The 27540-nt window shown below is 54.6% G+C and overlaps 1 protein-coding gene across 1 annotated transcript in view; it reads right to left on the bottom strand.

Annotated features, from left to right (window-relative positions):
- LOC125282066 (focal adhesion kinase 1-like) overlaps nt 1-27540 on the bottom strand; it is a 424568-nt gene that overhangs the window by 103134 nt on the left and 293894 nt on the right. The window lies entirely within an intron of this gene.

Here is a 27540-nt window from a genome sequence, read left to right as displayed (position 1 = left end):
AAATCAGTTTTGCCAAATGTCCCACACGTGGCTGAGCTGCATTAAATCTCTTCACGTGTTTCCTTGACAGCCACTAAGCTCTCTGCCCATTTGAACCCCAAATTGACCCAAACAGAGTTTCTCAATGAATATGGGAAGGGAGGCCCAGGACGAGCCACATGAGAGCTCCCTCCCATGTCCTACAAAGACCTTAGTGCTCAGAGGATCCCAGAAGAAACCCTCAACCAGGCAGGTTGACACTCTGGGGTTCTCAAAGAAAAGGCACTCGCACTCAACCCTGCCACATTATTCGTCCATTGATCCTGCCTCCCTTCCCTCTCTTCAGGAAGCCATTGAGGATCTTTCAAAAGCTGTGCAGCAAGGACACCGCACAGGGCAGGAACCTGCTCATCAAGGTAGCCTGGAAGGTGTAGGTCTGGAAAGAGAGGAGGGGTGGGAGGGAACAGGGTCCTGAGTGGATGTAGTCGGGAATGGTCTGAAGCATTCCTTGGGGAGGGGAAGCCTTTGTCATGAATGTGGCGACAGCCTAGGTGAGGATGCCGTTGGTGGCGAGGGGGCAAGCAGGTGGTGTCCAAGCAGACTCCCTAGCCTACACACCCTCTCACTCTCTGTCGACAGCTGGTCCAGGTGGGGGCCTCTACAAACCTGGAGAGCCCAGAGGACAGACCTGTGCTCAGTGATGGGGTTGGGCTGGGTTGAGGGCCACAACAATGATGAGAGTAATAGGACCCTGAGTCCTCAGGAGACCATGGGAGATAGGTGGAGTTGTCACGTTTCCCGATGAGAAAACAGGCTCGGGGAGGCCAGGCTGCAATGTCAAGGTCACACATGGAGTGAATGTTGGAATGAGATTGTTCTGGAATCACTCACGGCCTGCTTCTGGATAATGGGGCCTCAGGATCAGTATGAGTTAGGTCAGATGTCTAGGTTCTGACGTCCAAGATGGTGGGGGCAAGTGGCCTGAGGGTATGATGGTCTCAAGGAACTTGTCCTTGGTCCTGCAGGAACGACCGTCCAATAGATTTGCCACCCTGGTGATGGCCCTCCGGGGAGCCCAGAAGAGGATGCAGAAGAAGGTGAATGTGCCTGAGGCCCAGGGCCTCCAAAGTCAGAGGAGGAGGAGGGCTCCTCCCTGAGGGCTGGAAGCCTCCCAAAAAGGAAAGATCAGGAAGGGGGGGGCATCCTTCCCACTCCAGCTGCGGCTCCTGGGGCCACAGCTTCTACAATTCTTATTTCAAAAGAACCAGGAGGAGGGTCCAGAAAGGTCCATAGAGAATGGGTTTTGCGGGTGGAGAGGGACTGGCCTAGTGCTCCATTCCCTGGCATTTTTGAAAAGCAGGCCCTGAAGGTGATGAGGAGTCTGATGTTCTGGGGGGGAAGGGAAAGGGAACCCGTGGGGGGAGGCTGCTAAGGGTCCTAGGCTGCTCCACGTGAGCCCATGGGGTGGGCTAGGAGGCTGGAGCGTTTTCAGTGGAGGGTCCCTGTGGACACCAGCGAGCAGGGACTCATCCCAACCCTCCCCCTCATGACACAGGGTGTCGTGCCTTTCCTTGGCACTTTCCTCACCGAGCTGGTGATGTTAGATACCGCCATGGAGGACTATCTGGAGGTGGGTGAGCCTGAGGATTGTGGGGGAGGGACCAGAATCCGGAGGTTTGGGAGCAGAACGCCCCTGTACTGAGCCCTGAGCTCTCAGGACTCGGCAAACCTCCCATCATGACAGCCTCACGGCTACCCTGTGAGCCTGGGGGCTGTTGCCCATCTCAGGGATGAGCGAGGTGAGGCTGCAGTTAGGCCACGGCTCCCGGTGCCGAAGACTGGTGAAGCAGCAGAGCTTCCTGAAGGCAAAGCTGCATGAGGTCTGTCTGAGTGGACCTCAGCCTCCCCCGGTGAGTTTGCCCGTGGGGGGAGAATGAAGTCAGGACCCTCCACGTCAGCAAGCACCTCAGTAGCCGCAACAGCCCCTTCCTGCCTGAGGCTTCGGCCTCCCCTACTGTCTTCCGAGAGGGTGGTGCTGCAGGGTCCCGACCTGTAGCCAGTCCATCTGCCCCATGTCCTCCTTTCTCTGGACCCCAGAGCCTGGCCTAGATCCCAGGCCCACTATCTGTGTATGCACGGCCCCCTCATGGGTCCTGGCCATGGTGCAGCATGAGAAGGGATGGGAATCAAGTGCTCCTAAGAACCAGGGGCCTCATTCTGATGGACTTTGTCTGCTTTCCAGGGGAATGAGATCAACCACCAGAAAAGAAATAAGGTGAGCATATGTGGCGCTTCCCGCAGGGAAGGGTAGGGAGTGGGCCTCAGAGATGTCCCTGGGAAGAACATTGCTTGGCTCCATGCCCTCCACCTCACATTTCCTGGGATCCCTTGAGAAGAAAGCAGTGCAAGTCCCATCCCGTTAGGAGATGGGGACAGAGCATGGCATCCAGGAGAACTTCCCGGAGGAGGGGCTACTGATATTCACCTCTGAGAACAGGTGGAGACCAGATGAATCTCTAGGCAGGAGGGTGGCCATGTGTGCCAGGACCTGGGATAGGTCCCCGGTCCCGCTCCTCAACCGTCACCAGGTCCTGCAGCTCCCCCCCCCCCCAGGCTCCCTATGCATCCTGTGCTTCTCTGTCTGCTCAGGAATACCAAGTCATGACGGACATCATGCTGCTCCAGGTGGCTGCCGAGAATTACACCCTAGAGCCCGAGGATCCTTTTTGGGCCTGGTTCCAGGCTATGGAGCCGCTCAGCGAGGCTGAGAGGTGAGGCCCATCAGGAGCTGGGTCGGTGAGGTTCGGGGTGGACTCTTTCTGCTGGCCACTCCTGGGATCCTCCTTCCCTGGGCAGCCTCAGGCCTTGTTGCCGGGGCGCCAGACTCCAGCTGTGGGCAAACACTGGCAGGGACTCTTGAATGGAAGCTCCTGGGCAACTCACAGGTGTCCCTCTGTCCTTAGCTACACCCTGTCCTGCCAGCTGGAGCCCCGGTCCTAGCTGGTCAGCAGCACTCAAGAAGGAGAAGAACTGGCCGCAGTCAACCTCAGGGCTGTGCAAGTGTCCAGTGGCCCTGCAGGGATTCCTCAGCAGCTGCATCCTTGCGCCCATTTTCTCCACACCCCTTCCCCCCATCTATTTCCTTATGTAGGGGGCACCATTTAGTTGTTTTAAATAGTACCGTGATAGATTTGCATGTTAGGAGATTAAAGCCCTTGTTTTGTTTTAGAGCCCATGTGTGTGGTTTGGGTCTTTTACTTCCTGCAGTAATGGAAAACTTGCACAGACTCTCGTATTCGTTCCTGACCTAGGAAATCTTCCAGAGTCATCAGCTACTGTATGTGGGAGGAAGGAGAAGTGGCAACCCTTCTCCCTAGCCACTGGAGGGCACCCCCAAATCCCCCTTACTCAGAGCACGGGTCCATTTCAGTCAATGAATTTGGGCAAACAGCAGAGACAGCCCCTCAGAACTCCTGAGATTTAGAGGTTGCAGGGACTTTCCCAGGAATAGCAACAACCACTGAAAGTGGGAGTCTTTAAGACTTGTACGCCCCAGAACTCCTTCCTGCCCCAGGACTGGGGTTGCCTTTCTCCACTCTAAGGCCAGGAAGACTGTGTCCTGCTTCTTCCATTGAGATGCTTTTTTAGTTTTGTGTTTGGTTTTGGAACTTGTCGTATTGTAGTTCAATCTCTGGAACTGCATCAGCACCTAGTGGGGAAAAACACGGGGGAGATCAAATCCTGCATGTGAAGGGGACAAAGGCAGAGGAAGATAATTTGCAGATGGACTCAGGGCAGGCAGGACTTTCCAGCCTCAGTCTCCCCGTTGGCCGTTTACCAAGTTTGGAATCTTTCTGGGATTCTTGTCAATGATCTCTGGATTCCCTTTCCTGCTTGTTTTGTGTGTTGGGAGAAGATGGGAGGGGTACCTTAAAGGGCACACCTGAGCCTGGTTCCATGAGCATCTATGCTGACCTAGGAGCCAGGATTTCCAGTCTTCGTGCATCTCCTTATGCAGTTCTTCTGAAGCAGCAGTTCCCTCCAGGCCCCAGGCTCTGCGTCCGATCCATGGTAGCCACTGTTCCCTGGCTGGCATCTGCTGGATCAGGGATGGGTTCTCTCTTGCCAGGATAATGGGAATTTTTTTTTAAATTTTTTTATTATGTTTTGTTATTCCCCATACAGTACATCATTAGTTTTTGATGTAGTGTTCCATGATTCATTGTTTGCCTATAACACCCAGTGCTCCATGCAATACGTGCCCTCCTTAATACCCAGCACCGGCCTAGCCCAATCCCCCACCCCCTCCCCTCTGAAACCCTCAGTTTGTTTCCCAGAGTCCATAGGGGAAGACTTTTTTAAACAAACCCAATTTGATGAGTTTTGACACGTGTATATACCCATGATAATGAACATAGTCATCATTCTCAAAAAATTCCCTGATGCCCTTACAATCCTTCCCTCCCCCAACCATCCCGTCACCAGGTAATCACTGGTCTACTTTCTGTCTGTCTGTGTTTGTTGGTTTATTTTTATGCAAGGGTGCTCTTTATTTTTTTATTTAAATCCAATTAATTAACATATAATGTATTATTTGTTTCAGAGGTAGAGGCCAGTGATTCATCAGTCTCATATAATACACAGTGCTCATTACATCACGTGCCCTCCTTAATGCCCAGCACCCGGTTACCCCATCCCCCACCACCTCCCCTCCAGCAACCCTCAGTTTGTTTCCTATGATTAAGAGCCTCTTATGGCCTGTCTCCCTCTCTCTCATCTTGTTGTATTTTTCCTCTCTTCCCCCATGATCCTCTGTTTTGTTTCTTTAATTCCACGTATGCATGAGATCATATAATTGTCTTTCTCTGATTAATTTATTTTGCTTAGCGTAATCCCTCCAGTTCCATCTACATCATTGCAAATGGCAAGATTTTATTGTTTTGATGGCTGAGTAGTATGCCATTATTCATACCACGTATATATATTCCATTCCATATATACCACATCTTTATCCATTCATCTGTCAATGGACATCTGGGCTCTTTCCATAGTTTGCTGGTGTGGACATTGCTGCTATAAACATTGGGATGCAGGTGCCCCTTCGGGTCACTATATTTGTATCTTTGGGATAAATACCTAGTAGTGCAATTGCTGGGTCATAGGGAAGTTCTGTTTTTAACTTTTTGAGGAACCTCCAAATTCTTCTCCAGAATTAGGTACCAGTTTCCATTCCCGCCAACAGGGCAAGAGGGTTCCCCTTTCTCCTCATCCTTGCCAACATCTGTCATTTCCTGACTTGTTAATGAGGTGGTATCTCATTATGATTTTGATTTGTATTTCCCAAGTGATATGGAACATTTTTTCATGTGTCTGTTGTCCATTTGTATGTTTTCTTTGGAGAATGTCTATCCGCGTCTTCTGCCCGTTTCTTGCTTGGATTATTTATTCTTTGGGTGTTGAATTTGATAAGTTCTTTATAGATTTTGGATATTAGCCCTTTATCTGATTAAGACATTTGCAAATCTCTTCTCCCACTCCGTCGGTTGTCTCTTGGTTTTGTCGACTGTTTCCTTTGCTGTGCAAAAGCTTTTCATCTTGATGAAGGCCCAATAGTTCATTTTTGCCCTTGTTTCCCTTGCTTTCTGTCACTTTAGGTTAATGTTGCATCCCCTGGAATTTTATATACACGGAAACAGGATGGACAGTATGTCCAGTATGGTTTGTTTTACTCACCCTAATACTTTTCAGATTCACCTTTGTTGTGTGCACCAATAGTTTGTTACTTTCCATTGTTGAGGAATATTCCATTATATGGATATACTAAAATTTGTTTATCCATTCACCGGTTGATGAAAATTTCAGTTTTGTCCAGTTTGCTTTTCTACATTAAGCTGCTATGAGCATTCATGTTCACATCTTTGTATGGACATACGCTTTCATTTCTCTGGGAATGGAATACCTAGATCGAATGGGAAACACATAACTTTTTAAAAAACTGCCAAATTATTTTCCCAAGTGGTTTTACACTTCTATCAGCAGACAGGGCACGGGATGGGGCCTCTTTGCCATCACAAGCGGGAAACTGTGAGACTGGACCCTAGAGCTTCAGGTGGGGAAGCAGCCTCGAGAGATGGGCCTTAGCCAGCCTGACCCGAAGTTCGATGAGTGAGTGAGTCTAGTCCTTTTTTTTTTTTTTTAAGCTTTTATTTGTTTATTTGAGAGAGAAAGAGATAGAATGGGGAGAGGAAAGTGGAAGCTGGGAGAGAAAAAACAAAGCTGAGAAGATGGGAGAAGTGGGAAATCTCCAAGGGCAGTCTGCTCACCTTGCAGACACCGGAAAGCGGGCAGCCTTCTGTGCTGAGCACGACACAAAATCTGCAGAGAGAACACTGCTTTCGTGGGGATTTAATACTGATAATGACTTTTGTCCAGCCCACGATAGAAACAGGTCCAGGGGAGCCCCTGCAACTGCATTGTCTTTGCTAAACCAGGATGCACTGCCTGTTCACCCTGGAGAGAAGGTGAGGGAGCCTCCTCTGGACTCAGAACTGGTCCTCCCCTCCCCCGCCCTGCCTTGGGAGGCTGAGGAGCTCAGTAACTGAGAGCACAACTTTGGAGCCACACGAGCTGGGTATGAATCCTTTCTCTGCCATTTACTTGCTGGGTAGACTTGAGCTGGGTAGTCATCACCTTCTGGCCTCAGTTTACCCATCTGGAAAATGCATTTAATAGCACTTATCTGATGAGTTGTGACAATGAAATGAGAGAACCAATGGTTTGGGGCAGAATTTCCCAGAAAATGTACATCTTTTCTTCTCTAGAGGCTGGTGCAGGTATGTGGGTGCTCTGGATGGAGGCTAACTTGAGCCCTAGCTGCAAGTTTTCCAGGCCAAACGGGCATTTCCGGTTAGGAAGATGGGAGGTTGTCCCCGTCCGGGACCTGCTGAGTGCTGTACAGGGAAAGGGTTTCCCCTCTGTGTGTTGGGGGGGGGGGCGGGTTGTGAGTAATGGGAAGTGGGTGTGTGGCCCAGACCTGAGAGCAGTATCCCTGGAGAGCCCCACGGGTGAGGTCCTGGGGTCACTGCTATAGGCGGCTTAGCCCCTAGGGCTGAGCCTCTGGACAGGGCCTGGAAGAGGTCCAGCTAGTGTGCCCTGTATCCCAGACACCTGGAACGCCATGGCGGGGCAAGGAGTGGGGAGATCTGTGTGAGCAGGTGAGCAGGAGTGGCTGGGGCACCCCTAGCTCCAGCTGAGGATGAAACCACACCTGGGGCAAATCGTTCACATGTCCCCTCAAAAGAGCTGCATCCACTGCAGGCACTACTGGGGGGCATGACCCTTCCCCCCACCCAGAGGAGTTAATAGTCCCACATTCCAACATCCCTACATTAAATTCCTGTGGGAAGTGAAATTTCAAACATATTGTAAAACGTCCATCAGCAGCCTAGTTCTGAAAGTCCAGAATGTTCCCTCCTGGGCAAGGAGCACATGGTGGTTGTGGCCCATCTTGCTTTTACGCTGGCCAGAGTTGAAGGAGGGAATCTGGCTTCTGGTCCCTCAAATTGTCCCTCCTTTGTTATGCTTCCCCTTTGAGCATCTTCCCTAGGGGTGCCCCCTGGCCCCTTCCCTTCTGCTCTTGCAGCCTCCCCCCTCCCCATTTCACTGATGAGGAAGTTTAGACTCAGAGAGGTAGAGCAGTCCCCTTAGGGCCACTGGGCTGTCACATGGGGGAGCTGGGGTTTGAACCAGATTGGTCGGACTCCTCTCTCTGTTCTTCTGCAGGGTGTCCCTCTTCCCTGACAGTCTCCTGGTTCTGACCACCTGAGGGCCAGCATCCCCGGAGGGCAGGTGGCACACCCATACCTCCCAGTGGCCCATCTTACTGGATCTTCGAGTGCCCCGGGCACCAGTTTCCTGGATCCCACTTTTTCTCATTCCAGTGTCTCTGTGTGGATCTGCAGGCTGGTCAGCGCCTTGATGTGGGCAATAATGTGGGCTTCGGTGTGTCCTTGGTGACACCAGCTTCTTACCGCCCACCCTCTTTACTGTGCACCCACCCCCAGTCTTAAAGTGTGCTTCTGTTTCCACTATGAGCAAGTCCCTCCTAGGGACAAGCCCTCATCAGACTAGGGAGGTGGGAGGGTGCTTTTCAAGGAGGAAGTGCTCCCAGGATGCAGCTGCTTTGCCAATACACAGGAAGCCCTTCCTGAATGCTTCCCACAAAAGGTCAGCGCTCAGCCTGTGTGGCGCAGTGCAGGAAGGGGAGAAGCCGCATGGTCTTGTGTGTTTTGTTTTTTTATGTGGGGTCTGAGCATAGCAGAGGCTGCACAGGGAGAGGGAGGAGTGCATGCTTTGCAGTGGGACAGACTGCAGCTTTGAGCTCCAGCCCTGCCACCTGTTCCATCGCTTGCATTTTTCCTTTGTCACGGTTTTCACAACAATAGAATGAAGATGATGTTAACATGCCCGTGCTGCAGGGCTGCTATGAGGTTTGGAGACTGTGGACACAGCATCTGACCCACAGAGCTGAGGAAAATCAGCTTTTATTAACACTGCACTCTGGGCGGTCCTTTGAATGATCGCCCCTCCATGATCAAGATGAACAGTAACCTGTACAGGAATGCTATTGCTACCCCATGATACTTATGGAGGGTATATTGTGCCAAGCACTCTGCCGAGTGTTTGACAGGAACAGTTCATTTTCTCCCCACAACAACCTAAGGTTATGGAGCTTCTCTGTAACCTCTATTAACAGATGAGCAAGGACGTTATGCCACCTGCTTAGTGTCTGACCCTGGGGAACAGTTGAACTTGAGCCTGGGTCAGCTTCACTGTCCATGGACTCCTGAACCTGAGCTCTTGGGCACCACAAAGTATGCTCAGGGGATGAGGAGGGTCTCGGCTGCACAACCTGCTGCTCATCTCCTCCGTCTACCTTTCGTCCTCTTTGTATCTGTTTGCATCACTTTTTGTCTTGCCCTTTCCTGATTTTCTGCTTTTATTAGGCAGAGGAATAATCAAAGCCGGCCTCCAGAACATCAGTTTTGAATGCATCATGATAAGGTTGAGGTCATCAAATGTGTCAGTTATCCATGGCTGTGTCACCACGCTAACATCTAGGGCTTAAAACCACAAGTATTTGATTTGCTCGTGATTCTCTGGTTGGCTGGTTGGGGCTGAGTGCATCTCCACAGTTGTGCTGGTCTGCCTGGGTCTCTGGTGGCCGCAGCTGGCTGACTACTTGGCTAGGGCTGGGTGGTCAAGCACAGCCTCACCCACGTGTCTGGCAGGTGGCAGCTTGTCAGCCAGGGAGGATCTGCACTCTTCTACGCAGCCTCCTCACCAGACCTGCTTGGACTTGTTTAGAATCAGGTGACAAGAAAGCCAGACCATCTCCTGCAGCTTCGGCTCAAAAGTCACACCACATCCCCTGTGACACATTTTCCTGGTCAAAGCAAGTTACAAGAGCCATCCGCATTCAAGGGGTGAATGACTGGATTCAATCTCCTGTGGGGAGCAGCGTCAACAAGTTGGTGGCCATTTTTAGTCTACCAAAGCGCCCCCACCGCCCTGCAAAGATCCCCTCACTATAATCCCCTTTGTCCCTCCACTCCCTTCCCTGACTCCCACTCCCTTCTTACACTTTAAATAACAGTTTCTTACTTCCCATCACCCAAAGCTGTACTCAGTTACTCCACAATATCTCATTATGTGCCAGGGACCCAGAAGTGAACAAAGTCCCTGCTTGAATGAATCTAACGTTCTGGGAGAGGGACACACAACCAAGAAATAAACAAGCACACAGTGTAGGGCTGTGGAGGACAACAGCTGCTTTGCAGAACAACAGAGCAGAGTCAGGGGGTGGGGGGTGGGGGTTCCTATTATACACAGAGTGGTCAGTTGGCATCTGATGAGGTGACACATAAGCCTCAAAGACATGAGGGAGTGACACGCTCCAGAGGGAGGAGAGTTCCAGGTGGAGCAAACTCTGGGGACCAAGGCCCTGGGGCTCACATTCAGAGACACACTTCCTTGCAAACTTGGATGGAGTTAAAAAAATTCTACAAATAACCATAACACATTTCATTAAAGAACAACAAAAACATATATAGTAAAACTCTTGCTACGCAAAATTGTTTTATTTTACCTGCTTCTGTTACAACTAGAGTCAAATGATACCTTCTGAGGACAGAACGGTGGGTTACCTTTTTGGGCTTCAGGAGTTCACCTTTGAAAAGGAGTGTGGCCCTAACCTGCCTCCTGGCTTGTGGTGAGGATCAAAGTGACACCATAAAGATGAAAGTTGCCCTGCCTCTGGTTTCATTTCCTACCGCAAGGTTGTCATTTTTTTTTTTTTTTTAAAGAACACAAATCAGATATTCCTTCCTGCTTGAAACCCTCCCCAGGCTCCCTGCGGCCTAAAGAACAAAGGCCAGGCTCCTAAGGATGCCTGAAGAAGCCCCTGGACGAGTGCATTTTTGCCCCTTCCACTCGGCGTCCTGGGTCTGCTCAGCTGCCCTAGGCCTGGTGACTCCCAGATCCCCGGGGTCCTCCTCTTCTGTCTCCAGCCCTGAGACCAGCACGCAGGCCCCACATCTGTCTACCTCCAGCCACCTCCCACAGCCTCTTTCAGGCCGTCTTCCAGGGTTCAATCTAAGTACAGCCCAGCATTAGCTGTGATGCCACGGAACACACCCCTGAGCCTCACTCTCGTGTGTGCAGAGGGGCCCGGGACACCTAACTCCTCGGGGTGGGCAGGAAGCCTGGCGAAGACACGCGCGAGGACTCGGGCCAGGCCCCGGCCCACTGCGGGGCTCGACTGCGCGGGTTCCGGCCCTGGGGCTGGGCTGCAGGGCGGCGGGCTAGGGAGGCCCTGCAAAGGGGCCGCGTCCGGGCTGTGGGGGGCAGGGCAGCGGGTGGGAGGGCTTCCCCGAGGTCGGTCCAGCCCCGCCGGCCCAGAGTGCCGCCAGTGGGACCTCCGGGACCTCAGCTCGGCGGGCCGCCCCTCCCGGCCCCCGCCGAGGCTTCCCCAGACCCGGCCACCACATGCGCGCTCAGTCCCTTGCCGTCCTGAATTCCCGGCGCGACTGTCCGGCGCGGTCTCGGAAGCGGAGCCCCGTGGCGTGCAGGGCATGCGCGGGCCGTGGGGCGCATGCCCGGTCCTCCCAGCGGGGGGGCAAAGATCGGTGCAGGGACTCGGCCCGGCGCGCGCCTTGGCGGTGAAGCCCGGCTCAGCCGGTCGCCGCGCACGCGCGGCCCGCGCCGACGGACGCAGCACGGCCCCGAGGGTGCAAGCCCGCTGCCACCGCTGCCGCCGCCGGGCCGGGACGGCTGTGCGCCCGCGGCGTGAGGCGTGGGAGGGAGGGCCGCCCGTCGGTTCGCGGCGCCGCCTCGCAGTGGTCTGCCCTCGCCTCCCGGCGCCCCGCGCGGTCCGAGTGAGTGCGGGGCTGGGGAGGGGGCCGGGACGGGGGCGGGCGGGCCGGCTCCTGGAGCTGGGGGTTGGCGGGGCCTAGCGGGGCCAACGAGCCGGTCCGCAGGGCGGATGTGGCGGAGACGGGCCCCTCCCGCGCGGGGCTCGGGAGGCCGAGGATGTGGGGAGGCCGGAGAAGTGGGGAGGACGAGGGAGGGGCCCGGGGAGGACGGCGCTGTGGGGAGGACCGGGGCGCGGGCCGGTCGGGAGATGTGGGGCGGACTGGCGGTCTCCGGGAGGACGGGGATGTGGGGAGGCCGGCGTGGGGACACGAGAGGCCAGGGAAGGGGGACGAGGGGGCGGGTTCTGGGAGAACGGGGATGGGTGGAGGACGGACTTGTGGGGAGGTCGGCGGGCTCCGGCAGGCCTGGGGACGAGGGGAGGCTGAGGGCTCGGGTAAACGGGGAGGTTTGGGGGACATGAGAAGGCCTGGGGGGCTTCGTGAAAGATGGGGAGGTTGGTGGATTCGGGGGTCTCGGAGAGACGGAGGGGCTGGAGGCCGGAGCGTACAGGGAGGTTGGGAGCTTGGGGAGGCCAGCTGGCTTTCTTGGGAGCCAGCGGATTGCCTCAAAAACAAAAGCGGGGAGAGAGGAAGGAGGAGGAGGAGGGAAATCCATAGACGGGGCGTCTTCCAGTAGGATGGTCCACAGCATTACTGAACAACAGAAGCTTAACCAGAGAAACACAAGATCTGGACCGGGACACTGGCTGCTGGGGTCTGCCAAGCCCTTCCCCTGTGCTGGCGGGTGCGGGGTGGTCCCCGCACAGAGCCCGGCCCAGGAGGACATGCCCACTTTAGAGCCAAGGAGGCTGAGGCTCAGTAAGGGCTGGCACCTCACTCAAGGCCACAAAACTAGAAAGCAGCCACGGCCAGGCCGGTTAGCAGGCTCCATCAGTGCCGACACCCACACTCTCCTCGCTGGAGCCCCGGGAATTTAAGGGGACTGGCACGTGACACGGGGTCCCGGCGCCCAGAACCCCCCAGCCTCGAAAACACCCGGAGGACTGCAGCAGGATGGTGCAGACGCGCAACAGCACCCCGCGTGCGTGGAGCCCAGAGCACGAGCCCCAGGGACAGGAGTGCCCACCCTCTCCCTGTGGCCAGGGCACGTGGCCCTCCCTGCAGGGCCCTTTGGAAGCCCCTCTCCGCCAGTCCCCACAGGGGTCACAAGGATCTGACATTCTACAGCAAATGGCCAAGGCCTAACCTTGCTGACTTCTTCAAAGTAGTCGAGGTGGCAGCCCATGAGGAAGGACGTCGGTGCCATGATGAAGTCTAGCATCTGGCGCGACAAGACGGGCACGAACGTGTGCTGCCACTGCAGGGGGTACAGGTAGGCCAGGAAGCACTCAGCGACCAGCGGTAGCAGCGCCCAGCTGGAGGAGAAGAACACCATCCGCTGCTCCATGAGGAGGCACGTTAGGATCTGGGGGAGATCAACGACACCGTGTACACACCTCTGACCACGCGCCATGCACTGAACATGCGTGTGAATGCGCCACCAAAACCACGTGGAGCCTAGGTCTCACCCAGTTTCCCTGCTGTTTGCCAAAACGAAAGCCCCTTTAACCCCCAAAAGCACTGCTTGTAAATGGTGTGCACAGTCCTGAATGTCTGCTTGAAGCCAAAAAGCAACTATTCCCAGTGTGTTGTGGAACATTCGGAACATTCTGGAATGTTCTGGAACACACGTGCCCTGGAATCACCCTCCAGACGATGACAGCTTAGATGCCCCACCAAGCCAACCAGCACGGACGCCCCAGGTCCGGAGGGACGCTTACCTGCCGCACTTTCTCGGGCCTGAAGCACAGCAAGGGCAGGTGAAGGTCCAAGTCGATGACCGGGCTCTCAGGGTCCACGCGGGAGGGAAACACGATCTGTAGTGGCTTCATGTTAAATATCTGTGACGACCAAGTTCCGTAATTAGTTCAGAGAGCCGCTCCCAGCAGAGGCCGAAATGCACTGAGACTCTCCGTTCTGGCACCAAGGGTGTCTGACCTAGGATACGTGTTTGAAGACTCACGCTATCCCCGTATATGTCACAGAACCAAACAGTCCAGAGACACACAGAATTGCTGAGCAAGGCTCAGACGTGAATCAAGTACTGAATGTCTTTTTCGGCCAAACTTCCCTAAACTCTTTACTTCATTAGCAGACTGCCCATCGGCAAAGATAAACTGACACCTGGACATCTGTCCCGATCAGCACAGGTTCTAAGTCAAACACGATCGGGTTACTCTCAGAACACTTACTGCATATTACAAATTCTCTTAGTATTTTCAACGTAATTGTCAAAGCTCTTTAAAGACGTGCACTTTAAGAAATCGCTGAGAAAGACTTTATTTTTCTCAATGATGGTATCTCAAAATTACACTTTGATTCAAATTCAGTATCTGCAGAATGCCCCTTCTGTGTAAAAGGACGCGGTAGATGGAGGGGGACGGTAGGGGCCCCTCCACCGAGAAGCCTTCCAGCTCATTGGCAAGTTCGTTCCTGACCGTGGGTGTCAGCCTTTTGGGGGGCACCCAGGAGCGTCCCTGGAGCCCTGGGGACCAGCAGAACGGAGTGACCCAAGTGTGAGGAGCACCGGGCCACAAGCACAGAGAAGATTCGAATCTGAGCACAGAGAAGCTCCCGCCAGGAAAAGTGTGGAAGGAGGACACACGGAGAGATGCGGAGCACTGGCTGGAGAACAAATGTTCGCCTTCCACACGTGCTCACACCTGCATCACCACGGCTCTGCGTGAACGCTTGTGCAAAGAACCTGAGGGCAGGAGAAGCCTTCTTTCTGCAAGGGCTCCCCGACGGCACCGTCTTGTCACCCACTGGCCCACAGAAGCAAGACACATCAGAATCAAGGCGGACGCGCTGTGTGGACAGTAACATCCTTTTTATTTAAAACAAAACACGGTAGAGCAGAGTTACATGCTCCCAGCGGTGATGAACTATGAATCATTGTAAAGTTTATATGAAAAATTCCCCTCAATATTTCAAAAAATAAACATATCGACCAGCTTCCCAACTACAGGTAGAAACTAATACAAACACCAGTCATTCTACCAGGGACGCTGTTGGGCCCCCGGGATGCCAGCAACCTCACGTGCGTGAGACCCACACCCTCTGAGCTGGGCTCTGCTGTCCACCCCACCTCTCAGGTGAAGAGACTGAGGAGGGAGAGAGATTTCGGGGAAACACTTTCCAAAGTTCAGCTTTGACTGTAGCCCCACGCAGACAATAGGATCCACGCACAAAGCAACACAGGAAGTGAGTCCGGTAGAGTGAGACGGAAAAGGCGCATTTCATGTGCACACCCAGCGACTTGGCCGTGCTCTGAAAGCACGTAAAATCAGACCCGCTGGTGGGCAGAGAAGCGGCAGAGCGGGCCCAGGGACGCGGGGTGTCTGCTGCTCTCGGGCCGGTGGTCCAGGCGCCGTCCGCGAAAGGGCACCGAGCCAGGCCTGGTGGAGGCTGGGCGCCACCGCCCCTGACGCAGACAGGAGATGCCCCACCCGGCGCCCACACGCTTGATTCACAGGAACCACAGCTCCTGACCACTAGCTACACAGCATCTCCATCAATGTTTGCTTGTAGTGGGTTCTGGAATTCCATGCTGAATCGGCTCCGGGGTTAGAGAAGAACCTTGGCCTTGGGTTTTTCCAAAACAAGGAACAGCCACAGTGGTTCAACACTCCCAAAGATGGGTCAGGGCCACGTATCAATGAGGACCCCAGAGCTGGTGAGGCCGCACGAGGGGGATCACAGCGGCTAGTCTGAGCCAGACTCGGCTCATTCGGACAAATGCGCAAGAACCAAGACGCAGGCCCTGCTCTGTGAACAGGACAGGCTAACGCCGAAACACGACCCATCCGTTCATTCATTCACTCGACAGCTGTGGGAGCAGCAGGCATGGTAACAGCGTCGCAAACGCAGCTTGGAGGCCGATGGAGAAGATGGACATTGAACAAAACACACACGTGTGCGGGCCCTAACTGCAGACCATGCTGGGCTCTGCAGGAAGGGAGCAGGGCACAGAGAGACGGGTGGGAGGTCACACAGAGGCCATCCCGAAGAACCTGACTTCCAGGAACAGCATATGCAAGGGCCTGGGGGCAGCACCTGCGAGGGACTGAGGGAAATCCAGTGTGGCTGGACAACAGTCAGCAAGGGAGTGAGGACATGAGACAGAGCAGGACACTGATACAGGGGCTAGGGATGCAGGACTGCGGCAGCTACGCAGCGAGAAGCCATTGTGGGCTTTTACGCACAAGAGGAGAGTCCAATGAATAGATGTTAACAGTCCCTGCAGCCACTATGCAAAGGATGAACTGAATGAAGGGTCAAGAATGGACGTGGCCAGACCAATGGCTCCCCAAGTCACGCAGGTGGGACCCAGTGGCCCTGCGTGGGGTGGTGGCCGTGGCCAACTAGAGGCAAACGCCGGGAGCTGGCCGGTCAGGGATGAGCCATGGATGGAATGCAGGGGTGAAGAGAAGAGGCATCAAGAACGACCCCCAGGAAACTTTCTCACGGGGGTGGTAAAAGTCGGAGAACCAAATGTGAGCTCATCCAAGACTCCGAGGTACAGAAGATGGGTATGGGCGCGTTTCGTGCATTACTCATGCTCAAAGGCGGAACATAGTACATACGGTTAACCCTCAAACTGCCCTGAACTCAGCTTTGTTCACTGCTTAGCCGGTCCTCAGGGAACACTTGTTGAGTGATTAGAGCAAGAACAGAAACTTTGATGACTTCACTGAACCATAAAAAAATACCAATTATCCACATAATAAAGATGAGAGCCTTGCACAAAACAAGAACCCAATAAACGTCCCTACAAAGGTTTCTGGGAGCGGAACCAAGGTCCTGGGGCAACTTGCTCTGTCTCTGGGCCTGGAATGCATCTGGCAGGGTTCCCTCCCCCATCCCACACACTGTAGTGTGATATTAAAAATATACATTTTAAGTTCATGATCACATGTCTCCTGCGAAATAAAATTAATTTTTCAACTGTGAATAATAATCAATACGTAGAGAACCGAGATCTCTATGTCTAAGCTTCCAGAAAGGACTGAGTGAAGCAGAGTCGACATCTATGACCTTCTTCCAGACACTAATCTGGCAGGTGCTTGTTTGAGAACGAGGAAATGCCCGGTGGTTGCGTCAGTCTGGAAGATGCCAGGCCAGACAGGTGTCATCACAGCTCAGCCGTCTTGGCCCATTACTCGGCAAAGGGGGAACGTGGGCTGCCTTTCTGCAACTGTCCTTAGCCCGAAACCCTCAAGTGGTGAAAGAGCCAACAACATCTCAGGACGAGCGTGCCAGGGAACCCAGACCCACGGAAACGCTTGGCCACTTATTCAACAACACGGTGGCACTGGGAAAAACCAAAAAATAGGAAGCCAGGTACTTTTCATTAATCACCCCGGACAGGAGAAAACATGAATCAGTTTAATACAATACCCAATATTCCAGACAAATAAACCAAATGAGCCGGTGTGTTAAGCACTAAGGGGGCCCATCACCAGCTCCACACCACGTATCACGGGCCGCCCGGCAAACGCATCTCTAGAAACAGCGTAATTAGATGATTCTGTAAGGAACCTGAGAAGCGTAATTTAAACACCCTGGAACGTAAGAAACAGTTTAAAACATTAAACCCATCGTCGACATAGGACTTTTACTATTCATAAAGAAAAGACAAAATTCCAGATTTAATGACCAAATGAAGCGGTCCAGGCGGCGGGCTAGGTGTCAAAGACAGTTTTGCAGCAAAATCTTTTATGTGATTGTCAACTTCAAAATCTTTACAGAGCTTCAGATGAGTCAATAAACTAAAATAAAAAAAATCAAATCACAAAATAAGTATGAGTATCCAATTGTCATCTTAGCATTTCTTTTTTTATAATAATTTTTTATTATGTTAGTCACCATACAGTATATCCTTAGTTTTTGATGTAAAGTTCCATGATTCATTACTTGCGTGTAACACCCGGTGCTCCATGCAATACGTGCCCTCCTTACTACCCGTCACAATGGAATATTACTCAGCCATCAGAAAGAACGATTACACAACATTGCAGTGACATGAAGGGGACTGGAGGACATCTTAGCATTTCTAATCAGCGCTGACCTGTCTGCCAGTGCCGGCAGCCCCAGGGCCTTCCAGGCTGGGGGCGGGGGAGGTGGCGGGAGGACACTGACGACAACCCTAGGCCTCAGACAGCAAGGTGAGGCTGCCCAGGGTCAGGACCTGCCTGCAGGGGGGCACAGGAGAGGTGGAGCGTGGGGGGATGGGGGCTGGTCATGTTCTGTTTCTTGCTGTGAGTGCTGGTTACACAGCTGGAATTCATGCAATTTTCTGTCTGGGTCATACTTCAGCAGCGAGTAAACATCTCAAAGGAAAGTGCTTGGCCATGTTTGTTTCCCAAATGCATTCTGACTTTTGAAGTACGGTTGGCCCTTGAACAATGTGAGGGGTTAAAGGTGCTCTCCCCCACGCAGTTGAAAACCTGCATAGAACTTCTCAACCCCCAAAAAACTTAATTGCTGATAGCCCGCTGCTGACCTAAAGCCTTACTGACGACACGAACGATCGATTAACAGGTATTCTGCATGTAATATGCATTATATCCTGTATTCTTAGAATAAAGTAAGCTAGAAAAGAGGAAATGTTTTTAAGAAAATCCTGAGGAAGAGAAAATACATATATAGGACTGTACTGTATTTGTTGAAAAAAATCCAGGTGTACGTGGACGCGCACAGTTCAAACCGCGTTGTTCAAGGCACAGCGGCAAGTGACTGAAACGCATGACGGACCAGCAGGTGCCTGGGGGCAGGCGGCTGGGAAGTGACCACAGGGTGTAAGGGAACTTTGGGGCATGGTGAAAATGTTCTCTGTCTTAATGGCAGTGGTGGTGACATGGTGTCTACATTAGGCAAAATTCAGCCAACTGCCCTGGAAACCCCACCTCTGTGCCCTGGGGCGGTCCCCGGCCTCACTCGCCACAGCAGGGCCACAGCAGGGCCCACGCGTGTCCCGCAAGCCAAGCGCTTACGCTGTTACTTTAAGTAACAAATCATAAGTCCGCCTGGGGTCAGTCAGGGCGCCTAGGTGGCGCAGTCGGTTAAGCATCTGACTCTTGATTGGAGCTCAGGTCGCGATCTTAGGGTCATGAGATCAAGCCCGTGTCAGGCTCTGCACTCAGCATGGATCCTGCTTGGGATTCTCTCTCTCTCTCCCTCTGTCCCTCCTCCCTGCTCTCTCTCTAAAAATAATAAATGAATAAATCTTTAAAAATAATAATAGCTCTTCCTGAAGTTAGTGTCAGGAAATGGAGATAATTCAATATTCTTCCATATTTTAATTATTGTCAAAGAATAGTATCGAGTTAAAAAAAAAAAAACCAGACTCTCCATAATCTAATTCCCCAAATACAACTAAGCATTCTCTCCCAATTTCTGTCCACACAGAGGCCTAGTTTACACGCCACCATTATAGCAGAAAAACAGATTTTAAAAATCTATAAATCTGTATTTATAAACTGCCTTTTGCATTTCTGTCATCTGTTTTTCTGTTTTCTAGTTCGGGTCATTTAGCAACGACCATCAGGAGACAGAAAACTCGAGGAGCAGGGAAACTGAACACGTTTTTCGAGTTAAATGTTCCTTTGCATTAACGTCTAGCAGGATGGTATTTGTTGCCAGTCACACGTGAATGATCACGCGTACAAAGGCCGAGAAAGTGCAGCAGGTGCTGTCCTCCCCGCAGGCCCGAACCCGTTCCGTTCGAGAAAGGGTGGCAACACCACCCCCAATTCACAGAAGAGGAAACGAGATGGGTGCACAAGCCACCTACCCTCAGGTGCTGAAGATTACCAGTTAATTAACGAAAAGGGACCCTGTCCTAATTTATCATCCTATCACTGCCCACGCCCGGGCAGACATGCCCTACTGAGCACGCAGTCCCGGAGGGAGACCCGGCGAGCGCTCTGTTCTGTGTCGGGGGCAATAAAACGCGGGCTAGACCCAAACTATGGGCAAACACCAGCCACATTTTGAAAACTAAAACATTAAGGCGCTGGAACTTGAGCTCCGAAGGTGGTGAGTTTGGTCAGGAAGGATTCCTGCTCATCCCTCTGACCACAGTGTGAGAACCAAAATGATGGTCTTTCCAGAAGTCTGCGACTTGCCAGGGGTGGAGGGTGGGTATTACAGCATTAAGGCAAACCTCCGTTGGCCGCCTCTGTCGTTAACCAAACCACTGAGAATTCCAAGACTAGAACTTGGTGAGAACGAAAACCAGGCGGCCAGGGCGCGTGTGGCCGGGGGATGGACCGTGTCCACACGCCACAATCATCCCCCGACGACAGGCGGCAAGTGCGCCCGACGCGATTCTCTCTAGAGTTTTCAAAACTTCTCTACGTCCTCAGGCTTTCTACTCAATATCATCAGCATTAAGGCACTTCAAGATTCCACCCCAAGAAAAGATAATTCGTTAACTGTCATGAACTTAACAGGACTGACAGCAGCGGCAGCCTGATTTTCTCAGATAACAGGAGAAGAGCTATTTCTGATGGACGTCTTTTTTAAAAAACCAAACAACATAAAATCCTCCATACTAATTTTACTTCCCACAGTTTGGTTTCATCTTCCCTTGTCTGGCAGACCTTCCCCACAGGCTACCGCCTCGGGAAGCCTCTGGGCCTTCACGGGAGCTCCCGTCACCAAACCAGAGCCCGCCCACCACCGCCAGCGCCAGGCGTGGCCTCGCAGACACGCGGGCACCGCACGGGCTCACCAGGACAGGCAGTCCTTGAGGGCGTTGTAGTAGGGGAGCTTGGAGACCACGCACACCGCGAACGGTCCGAAGCAGCCAGCCACGCCCGCGGTCGGCCAGGATGGCTCCCAGTGCGCCTTGCCGTTGTAGAAACACGACTCGTCCTGGAGAGAAAGCAACAGGCCCGTGTCACCCTCCGATCCAGCTGGTCCCAGCTTCTATCCTCAGCAGTGTGGGCCTCTGCAGACAGAAGCGAGAGGGCAGGGGCCCAGACAGCATCCTGCTCCCCCGCCACCCGGCTGGCGCCCCCTCCGGTGTCACCGCAAGTCCCAGTCAGCGTGGATGCCCCCCCTGTGTCACTGGGAGTCCCAGTCCTCGCAGATGCCCCCCTCCCCCAGTGTGTGATGTGCTGAGGTGGCAGAGACAATGACACGTCCCGACCCCAGATGGGAACACAGTGAGAACACAGTAAGACACAGAAGGGGCCATGGGCTCTGCTTACACAGGAAAAAACCTCCAGCACTGGGCCATATGTGTGTGTGTCGGTGGGGGAGAGGGGGGGTTCTCAGCTGGAGAAAAGTACCGGCACCGAGATTCCAGAAGGCACAGACCACTGCAGAGCTTACGAGTGGTGCATCACTGAGGGCCACAGTCTGGCCCCCGTGGAGGGTTGTTTGGGGTTTTTCAGTAGGGACGGCGGACCGTGATAACAGCTCCACCTGGGGATGGTGTGAACGCGAGGGTCTTGCAAGACAGGGGGAGAGCCCGGCAAGCAGTGGGCACGCCATTCGTCTACCCACCAACCTTGAACCAAGGCCCTCAAGTCAGTGTGCTGGGCCCCCAGGCAAGTCCCCTCACCTCCCTGTGCAACTGCCTGCTCCCTCAGCGGTAAAATGGGGATGATGCTGAGAGTTCCCAGCCCCGTTCGCTGTGGATTAAATGAACGACTGTGCAGGAGGGTCGTCGGCACCGGGCTGAGCACACGGGCAGCTGGCATATGAGGACCACAGTGCCGTCTGCACTCCGGGCGGGGCTGCGCGTGCAGTCCACGGAAAGACAGGAGCGCAGGACAGGGCGTGGCTGGTCACTGGGCACGAGGGGAGGTGGGGAGGCCAGCATGTAGGGCCCAGAGTCACCCCGAAACCACGCAGGCACTGAGAGGATGGGCGAGGGGTCACGCACACCCCAGCAGCCAGGTGTAGTGGGGGAGTCACAGGCAAAGCAGAGGCTGTGACCTTTTTAAAATGTATTTAAGGATAAGAGAAATAACATGTACTTCTCATAGCGATCACTTCACAGACAGGCTCCCAAGCACCTTCCTGAATAATCCAGCCTCCCATCCTGTCTCTGCCGGAAGCGCTGGCCAGGGAGGGGCAGGAACTCGGCCCCCGGCTCGTCTCCCACCCCTACCTAACCCAGGCAAGCAGGCAGGCCGCCAACGCCGCAGGCCCAGCAGCCCGCACACACGGCCATGAGGGGTGGCCTCCCCGCGCTGCCCACTGCCCACCCTAGTCCAGGGGTCCAGGGGACGCCTAGTCCAGACACGGAGGTCGCGCACTCAGACATCAGCAGAATGCTGGACTCCCACAGGTTTCCGAGGCACATCCACAGGCGTGAAGGGACAGAGCCCATCGAGTTGAGCCTTATGCCGTGACACTTAGGGATAATTCTCCCAGCACACCTGGCCCAGCCTCTGACGGCAGAGTGGGGAGGAACAACCGGGCAGCCACCGCCCCCTCGGTGTGGGATTCCTGGACTTCCCCGGGGTAAAGCACTGCTGCTTCTGGAAACCCTCTGGACACAGGCCGTGGGTCACCCCGCCTCTTCAGGTGCACGGCGGCCCCTGCGACCTCCAGGGGCCGGCTGGCTCGCACTCGTGGCCCTGCCGGGCGGGGGAGGGCCAAGTCATGCTCTGGAGGCCCAAAGCCGTCACCCCGCATACAAGAACACAAATGTCCCTCCACGGACATGTGGGAAACAAGCTGTGGCTCACATACACTGGGCGGTAGGACTCGGCCGTAAGACAGAGGCGCTGCTGCCCCAACGTGGATGAACTCTGACCCCATCCACTGAGTGCACGAAGCCAGACACAGAAGCCACATGCAGCCTGAGTCCACTGACACCAGGTGTCCGAAGCAGGCAAACCCATGTGGGCAGAACGGGGGCCGGGGGCCGGGGGCGGGACTTCCGGGGTGATGAACGACTTTTGCAACCAGACGCGGCAGGGGCTGCCCGCCAGCGGGAGTGTACTTAGTGCCGCTGACCCACACACGCTAAAATGATTACAGTCGTGGTGATTGCGGGAAGCGTGTTTCAGCAAAAATAAACACCAGCAGATTTCAGAGGGAATTCACGGCGGTCACGTACGTGCAGGGGTCGGGAGTACTGGGCAACCACGGCATACTTCTGTTCCCACAGACATCGGTCAGCACCAGGAAGTGCACACAGTCCTCCTTCGGTTCGGAGGCCACGTACACGCCCCCTGCGGGTAGAGAAAGGAGAGGAAATCTCGGCACGGCCCCGTGGCATCCACCTCCGAGGCTGGGCTCTCCGTGAGCCCACTTTGCGGCCTACAGAACCTGTCCTCGCCCTGCCAGCTGTGGCACTTGGGGGGTCGGGCCGCCAGCCAGCCGTGGCCCCCTCCGTCCCTCCGTGGGTGCCCATTTCTCAGCCACCCTCTGTGCTCTGCAGAATTTAGCGAAGGAACATAAGAACAACCGCAGACAAACCCTCTGGGGTGTGCCTGGGGGAGGCGACCATTTCTGAGCATGGCAGGTGCAGGGGTTGTCCTAGCTGTCCCCGGGTTGTAATCCCTGAGACCGGGAGACAGCAGCCATTCCCGATGGAACCTCCCAGACAGGGAATGACGGACGGGAAGTCCCTAGTCTGAGTCTTCTACACCAGCCACTCAGCGTTTCTCAAAGACCAGTGGAAAACATGAGGGCCACCCACTGCCGGGAACAGGCCAGGTGGGGAAAGCATGTGAGCCCGGGCTACAGGCCCCGGGGTCCCCAGAAAACAGGGGCCAGGGAGCCCGGCGGAAGTGCACTCTGGGGGGAGATGCTGCAGGCTAACTGGACTCATCCTGATCCACCGGCCGGACCTCTGGAAGACGGGCCTGTCAATCAGAAGTGAAAATCCTTGGAAAGCACCTCTACCAACCGTGCTGGCGATCCCGACAGCCCTTCGTCTGGGATTCGCTCTCCAAAACATGGGGGCTGCACTATTGGGCTGCACGTCCTTCAGCTCCCAAACCCCCAAGATTAAGAGAACTGAGACCTGCAGTTTGGCCTCGGGGCTGCCAGGGGTAACCAGCCCCCCGTCTGTCACCCTTTCTTGACTTGGTTTCTAGAAAGCACCATGGGGGAGTTGGGAAAGCAGGGCGGGGGATACCTGGGAAGCAGAGCTGAGGCAGGCCAAGCAGGTCCACACCGTTGGGGACACTAATGTCTTCAGGAGGGAGGCCCTTCCAGGGCTCCGTTTTGGGCTTGTCCCTCTTCTTTCTGAAGGAGCGCCTTCTGGTCTTGCTCAGAGTCGCGGAGGGGGCGCCAGCCATCTGACTGTCATCCTTACTGACGAAAGGAGGCACAAAAACCGACAGGACCTCCAGATCGAGAGAAGAGGGGCTGCTGACCCCCTGCTTCAGGGACACCTAAAGGGAGTAATACGAGTAAGCCAACAGCGCTCACCCTTGCTCCGCTGTGCGCCTTCTGTCCAAGCACCCACTGTCGCTCTGTTCCCCTTCGACCCGCCAGAGTGCCGGTTCCGCACCCACGTGTGTGTGTGGCCTCACCCACCAGTGGCCCAGGACAGGAAGGACGGCAAAGAAGCTGCTTTTAGGGACCCATCAGGCCATGCGTTCAGGCAAGTCACCCACAGCACAGGGTCTGGCTCTCCGGCTGCCCCTGGGCACACAGCCCGGCAGTTGCCAGCCCAGGACTGACAGGCAGACCTCAGTTCACATCCAGCTCTGCTTGGACTGCAGCAGCGAACGCCGCATCCCTGAGCTTCCCTCTCAAGGGGGCAAGGTCGCAGGTCAAAGGCTCAACCCCAGCCCCCACACCAGAGGCCCCAGTGCCCTCCCAGGTTGGGGGGGCCGCATACTGTCCAGCCCAGTACAGATGGGGTGCCGGCGTCATGCCCCATGCCAGTGGTCCTGTTGCCACTGACCTGGGGACACGGACCGAGGGGTGAGAAGAAGGACTGCCGGCCTCAGAGAGAAGAGACACACCCTTCCTCCAGCAACCAAACGGTCACCCCAGGTCTACACAACAGGGTCATTCAGCCTGAACACTTTCGAACTTTAACTTGGTACCCGATTTTTACAAAACCTTTTGTCTTTTCAGTCTTCCCCCAGATAATATGAAGAGCACGGGCTCTGCCTCCGACCTCCGTTCTGTCTAGCTACGATGCCTGAGACGGGCCACTGCGCAGAGGCAGTTGCCGGGCTGCTCCCCGAGCTCCCAGAAGAGGTCAACAGGCCGTGACAGAGAAACGGGCAGGTCAGCTCCAAGCTAGTGGAGAAACAGAAGTCAGGGGCAGGATTCGCTGGGTGGCAAGCATGTGGGAAGGTGGGAGGATGCCGGGGTGGGGTGGGCTGCGCGGAATCAAAGATCTCTGAGGGACTCAGAGAGGGCATGAGGAAGGACATCGTTGTCACCAGGAGAAATGGAATTGTCACCGGCAGGGAAGGGACAGCCAGCATCACCGTTTCAGTAAGAATCGTGGAGCCAAAGGGGAACTCTTACCCTTGAGAGGATTCATACAAGGAACTCCCATCAGTAAATACACTCTCTAAACTCAAAAAGCTTATTTTTATTCTGTATAATTTAAATTCAGGCAATAATTTCTTTATATTTGGAAAAAAGTTTAGTACCAGTGGGAACAAAGACCAAACATGGGAAATCCATAGTACTGGATAATGTTTACATCTTTGTGTATCAGGCATGAAAGGAAACCACGTCTTGAGTTCTATAAAACCTTTCTAAAACTTTCCTTATCACCATCCAGCAGTTCGGACCTACTTAACTATGAAAGTATGCACGTCCGCTCCTTCCTCACGTCAAACATCACATCGGTGAGCACTGGGCACAGGTGGTCACACCGTGAAGCCGGCCCCTTGCCTGCAAACCCCCCTCTGCTCTTCCCCTCTGCCCTGACGCTCCTGGGTAGGGCCCCGGCAGACCCCTCCTTCCAGGCTGTGACCCCCCCAGGGCTGACTCCTTGCCCCTCCTCAAGTGCCCCGCCTGGCTGGCAGTCTCCACACTCACATGGTGTCCTCACCTAGGGACGGCGCCCAGAGTCCCACTGCCAGCTCAGACCTCTTGCCAGTCCCAGACCGCACCCAGCTGCCTCCAGACATAAGGCGGGTCCCTTAAACTCACAGCTTCAAAAATTAAGCTCCTGCTGATTTCCCTAAAACCCAAGCTTCCGCCCATATGCTTGCCTGTGATAAAGACAGTGACCCTCGGGTCTTCGGAGCCACCAACCGCAGAAAAGTCTCTGAAAGCAGCCCCAGTGCCAGCCCAGCTGCGCACCTGCAGACCAAGCAGCCACCCACCCCGGGACTTAGAGCAGCTACAGACTCCACAAACTAATCCTTCAAGGGTTCTGCCATGAGAATGGCATCGCCTCCTCCCGCCCGGCCCAGGGCGCCCGACCCGCACTGTCCACTCTCACAAAGGGGGGGCACCTGGGTGGCTCAGTCGGTGAAGCGTCTGCCTTCGGCTCAGGTCATGATCTCAGGGTCCTGGGATGGAGCCCCAGGTCCGGCTCCCTGCTCAGCGGGGAGCCTGCTTCTCCCTCTCCCTCTGTGCCTCTCCCCTCCCCGCTGTGTTCACTCTCTCTCAAATAAATAAATAAATAAATAAATAAATAAATAAATAAATAAATAAATAAATAAAAATCTTAAAAAACAGAACACATGTGACCTCATCACCTGCCCCAACGGGCGGTGGCTCCTGCCACTGGCACCAGCTTTTTACCCCTGCAGACCCTTCGATGGATCCAAACCAGCCTCACACACCATCCCTGTCCCTCCACCAGCATGAAAATGGAATCTGTTTCCATACATTACCGTTATTACCACGTATTCCATGTATGTGGCACACGTGTGCTACGTCACAGGGCAGGACGACGACCTGCATCGTACGCCTGAGCAGCAGGCCAGCCTGCTTCCAAAGCCAGGGTGCCCCCAAAGCCGTGCCCCGCTGAACCTCTCGGTCTCCAGACACAAGCGCCCATGGTCCAACGCTGTGCTTTTTCCCTGCTCTCCACTCCGCTGGACTCGTGCTCACCCCCTCCCCGCTCCTCCTCTTCACCAGGGATGCCCCCTCCACCCCCACTGGAGGGAGACTTTCCTCACCTGCAGCCAGGACAAGGCGCCTCTTCTAGACCATCAAGCCCCTGGCTCCTCACCTTCTTCCACCACCTCCACCTCCCCTCCTCACCTCCTACAGCACCTCCTTCCATCACCTTCACCTCTCGTCCTCACCTCCTACAGCACCTCCTTCCATCACCTCCACGTCACCTCCTCACCTCCTCCAGCACCTCCTTCCATCACCTCCACCTGCCCTCCTCACCACCTACAGCACCTCCTTCCACCTCCCCTGAACCTCCTCCCTCCTCACCTCCTACAGGACCTCGTTCCACCACCTCCACCTCCCCTCCTCACCTCCTTCAGCACCTCCTTCCACCTCCCCTTCACCTCCTCCCTCCTCACCTCCTACAGCACCTCCTTCCATCACCTCCACCTCCCCTCCTCACCTCCTACAGCACCTCCTTCCATCACCTCCACCTCCCCTCCTCACCTCCTACAGCACCTCCTTCCACCTCCCCTGCACCTCCTCCCTCCTCACCTCCTAGAGCACCTCCTTCCGCCTCCCCCTGCCCTGGCTCAGCACCTAGAGCACTGATGCCTTCCACGTTGTACTCTATCACCTTCAGAGCTGTTGGTGGGCTGGGCCGGGGACTGTGTGGTCTCTCTGTGTCCCCACATTCAGCCAGCCGACGGCTCTCAGCGGAGGTTGCTCATCCATTCACATCCTCGCGCTCCGCGACCTCTTAGAGCGCAGCAGTCCGGATGCTGAAGGGAATGCGGTCATCATGCTAACGGCAGGAGACTACCTCTCGCCCCGCCATTTATCTAGTCCCTTAAAGTAAGATGGCCTAAATTCAGCCAACTTGGCATTTGGCCATACATCACACATCTGTTTTTCCACCGAACGTATGTCCTTGCGTCTTTTCTGGTTGGATAAGCAATGCAGTCTCATGTTAAAAGCTAACGACAATACAGGAAGAATAAAATACATAAGA

Source organism: Ursus arctos, unplaced genomic scaffold (assembly GCF_023065955.2).
Source record: "Ursus arctos isolate Adak ecotype North America unplaced genomic scaffold, UrsArc2.0 scaffold_16, whole genome shotgun sequence".
NCBI lineage: Eukaryota > Metazoa > Chordata > Mammalia > Carnivora > Ursidae > Ursus > Ursus arctos.
Note: the sequence above shows the minus strand (reverse complement) of the source record. Positions and strands in the feature narration are given on the sequence as shown.